General features: G+C 49.8%; 1 non-coding gene across 1 annotated transcript; it reads right to left on the reverse strand.

Moving 5' to 3' along the window:
- Positions 1-3,389: 3,389 nt before the first annotated feature.
- Positions 3,390-3,489, reverse strand: LOC112605488. The gene has a single exon (XR_003115474.1). It is a non-coding gene; the product is annotated as a small nucleolar RNA U13 (small nucleolar RNA).
- Between the last annotated feature and the right edge of the window lie 715 nt (positions 3,490-4,204).

Below are 4,204 nucleotides of genomic sequence, written 5' to 3' on the forward strand. Positions count from 1 at the left end.
ACAATTCTATAGGGCGCAGCCTGGGAAAGGCCCCTCTGCCTGACCGTCGACACCCGCATTAGAGCACTGGGCAGAGGCGGGCGGAACACTTCAGGTTTGGATATTGTCAAGCTGCAGCCATTTACACCACACAGGATTAATTCCTTTCTGGACCACACAGACATCATTGATTTTGCAAAGGCAGAAAAGCAAAACCTCAGCAAAACAAAGAACTCCATCCCTTTAATGTCTTCTCGTTCAACATCATGGATTTTACCCATACCACAAACGGAGGAAAAGCAATCTTTCATCCAAAGTACCGAGGAATGCCAGCTACTAGGGAGAAGAAACCCTCCTCACGGGACACACGGTTAGCCTTACAGAACGCAGTGGCCCGGCGTCAGCAGCTCCTGCTGCACCTGTCAACCGCGACGGTCCCCAGGCAGCAGCGACCCACCGCAGGTAGAGAAACGTCAGGGAGCCACCCACATGGCCGTCTGTGCAGACACTCAGAACACAGCCTGCATAGCCTCAGGGGGTGCTCAACACCACCAGCCAGTAAAACAAACCCATACTTCAACTATGTCATCAACCCTTTCGCTTAACAAAATTTAATATAACCCGTCCTGTACAAGACACAGTGCTAGTGTCCTGGGAAAAACAGCTCCCCCACTTCAAAGAGTTTATGGCCACAAATTCAAAGCAATAAGGCAAGAATAAATAATACATGTGAGATGTTGAGTAGGACAAGAAATTCAGAAATGCCAAGAAATTTAGAAATTCAAAAGGACACGAGGAGGAGCAGACAAAATGCTGTGGGATCGGTCTACACTGGAAGGCACATCCCACGGTCCAGCACATGGATGCGGCGGACCAGGAACACGGTTCTGCCTCCTGTAAAGCACGACATCCCCAAGCTTCAGGTCCTTCACCCACAGGGAGAGGAAAACAAGAGTCTCGACTATACAGAGAGCCCTGAGGCGGAATGCAGCCACATCCATAAAGTGTGTTAGCACATCCCCGGGCACAGCAAATGCTAATAAGTGCCCACTGCTGTCATGTTACTACTGTCCTACCTGCTGAGATCCAGGTATCCTCCTGAAGGAAGCGGTGTTGGATCTAGGCCGCATTGCTATCATGTTACTAATATCCTACCTGCTTGAGATCCAGCTGTCCTCCTGAAGGAGGTGGTGTTGGATCTAGGCCACATTGCTGTTGTGTTACTAATGTCTTACCTGGTGACATCCAGGTGTCCTCCTTGAAGGAGGTGGCATTGGATCTAGGCCACATTGCTATTTTGTTACTACTGTCCTACCTGGCAATATCCAGATGTCCTCCTGAAGGAGGTGGCATTGGATCTAGGCCACATTGCTGTCGTATTACTAATGCCCTACCTGGTGACATCCAGGTGTCCTCCTTGAAGGAGGTGGCATTGGATCTAGGCCTTGAAGGCCCAGTAGGCTTCATGACATGAGCAGTGGGAAGGGATGCCCAGGACACAGGAGCTTGGAGGCGAGACACATCCCACGTTGAGGGCAGGTGCTCTGTGTTCAAGTAACAGGAGCCGGGTTGCAAAGGTGAGGCGATCCCCATGCAGCCGAAACCAGAGAGTTCCCCTCACAGGATGTGCAACAGGGTCGTCACCTGCTTGGTCACCCCACAGCTCAAACCCTCAGGGGAGCAGACAGACGGGCAGGTGCCGAGGCTGGGACAAGCGCTTTTGGGCTCTGGCTCCACAGCAGCATCTAGAGGTGGATGTCTGCAACCCCCAAAGCCCAAATGGGTGTGTGTTACTAGACTCTTTTAGATTTGCCATCTGCAGATGGCTTGTGTGTTAATGAGCACAATGGACTCTCTGCCTTATTGCAAGAGCAGGGGCTAGTATGACAGCATTCTGTATCCCGAGTTCTTGCCCAGTGTACCAGAAGATTCAGATCACATGTGGGCGTAAAGAATGAGTGCAAGGTTCAATAGCAAAGACTTGGAATCAACCCAAATGTCCATCAGTGACAGACTGGATTAAGAAAATGTGGCACATATACACCATGGAATACTATGCAGCCATAAAAAAGGATGAGTTTGTGTCCTTTGTAGGGACATGGATGCAGCTGGAAACCATCATTCTTAGCAAACTATCACAAGAACAGAAAACCAAACACCGCATGTTCTCACTCATAGGTGGGAACTGAACAATGAGATCACTTGGACTCGGGAAGGGGAACATCACACACCGGGGCTTATCACGGGGAGGGGGGAGGGATTGCATTGGGAGTTATACCTGATGTAAATGACGAGTTGATGGTTGCTGACGAGTTGATGGGTGCAGCACAGCAACATGGCACAAGTATACATATGTAACAAACCTGCACGTTATGCACATGTACCCTAGAACTTAAAGTATAATAATAATAAAAATAAATAAATAAAAAATAAAAATTTAAAAAAAAAAACATGAAAAAAAAAAAAAAGAATGAGTGCAAGGTTGTATTGAGTGGAGGAGGTGGCTCTCAGCAAGATGGATGGGGAGCCCAAAGGAGGGGATGGAGGGGGAAGGTGGTCTTCACCTGGAATGGGGCCGTCCATTGCTGGCCTTTTCTCTAGCCACCCCTGGCTGAACTCCCCTCGGCCTCCAGATGTCCCTCCGCTTCTCTCTTTCTCTGCCTCGTTGTTCTGCTGTCACTGGTCTGCTGGTTCTGCTGGTCCTGACGTTCAGCCACTTGCATGTGTGCCCTCAGGTTTATATGGGGACAGGATAGGGGGCATAGTGGGCCAAAAGGCAACTTTTTAGTGAAAAACAGAAATGCCTGTCCTCATTTAGGTCCTCAGGTCTTCAGGCTTGAGGGTAGGGCCTTTGCCAGGGAACCTCGGTCTTCTACCCAGCACCTCCCAGTTTCCTGTCCATATCACAGTGAGGGGCCAACGCTTCACACAACCCAAATGAAGAATTGTGTGTCTTCTCCATTCTGGAGGGCATGGGGGGCGCTCAGGGACAAGGCCATCTCCTAAGTGAGCAGATTTCCCCTGTAAGAACTGTGGATTTGGAGGACCCTGTTAGGACCTGGAGTGGGAGCAGAGAGATGGGGTGGTCTGGGGACACATTCAAGAGCTCACCTGGGGAACCCTAAAGGTGACTCAGGTCAGCCTCTGCCTGCAGGTCTCACAGTGCGGTCAGGAAGGAGCGACCTGAATGAAACCCTGCTGCTGACCACACCAGGCTGTGGGTGCCGGAACCATCCCAGACCAGCGCACGGAACATCGGCACGGTGGGGCTCTGTGCTGCAGCAGAATCAGCCAGAGGGCTCCGAGGCCCATCCCAGCAGAAACGGCCCCACGGCACGCCCCAGAGAGATGACGAGGGGCTTTTTATGGTTGTTCTTGTTATTCTTTTCTTCTCTTTTTTTTTTTTTTAACATCAGACAGGTAATGTGATTCGTAACAAGGCTTGAGAGAGGCACATCTCACACACGAGCATGAAAACCCAATCATCACGCTTATGAACCACAAAAGGATCTTAACCTATTTACCTAAGGGAGACCCCCACTCACTACAGATTTGGAGCCAAACTGAACTCAAGTGCCAGAGCTGCTCCTCCCCAGCTGTGAGACTTGGCTCCAGTCATGTATACCACGGGTCTCAGATTTGGGGAACAGTGCATCCCCTCTCTCATCTGATAAATGAGGACAGTGAGGCAGAACTTGGACTAGAAACCTGATGTTCTGACCTGGGATCTTCAAGATTAAAATAACTCATCTCCTCTTTCACTCCAGAGAAGGTGCAAACCTAGATATGTGGGCTCAGGTCAGGGCAAAGCTTGTCACCTCCCTTGGACAGAGAGAATGGGGAGGCCATGATGGGTGGAATGGGCGGGGCCCAGTGGAAGCCAGGCAGCTTCCCCGCCTCTGACCCAGTGTTCATGGTTGCCGTTTCTTCCGGAAAAGTGAATTTCAAGAACGAGCAGCACGTTCCTCCTGAACCAGGAAGACACATGCCTGGCAGCATTAAACCACGGTGGGTTTTGGATTTTCCCATCATGGGATCCCCCACTGTCCTGCCCCTTTCCATTATGGAGCATAATCAGGAGGGTCCCCCATTTTAGTGCAGATAATCACAAAGTCACAGATAATTGACAAATCAAGTACTATGCAAATCAAGTGCTAATTCCAAGCAATTAAAAACTGAGTCACAGCTAAACTGCAGTTAATTTGAAAATTTATTTTTTTATATA

Source organism: Theropithecus gelada, chromosome 13 (assembly GCF_003255815.1).
Source record: "Theropithecus gelada isolate Dixy chromosome 13, Tgel_1.0, whole genome shotgun sequence".
In the NCBI taxonomy this organism is placed as follows: Eukaryota; Metazoa; Chordata; class Mammalia; order Primates; family Cercopithecidae; genus Theropithecus; species Theropithecus gelada.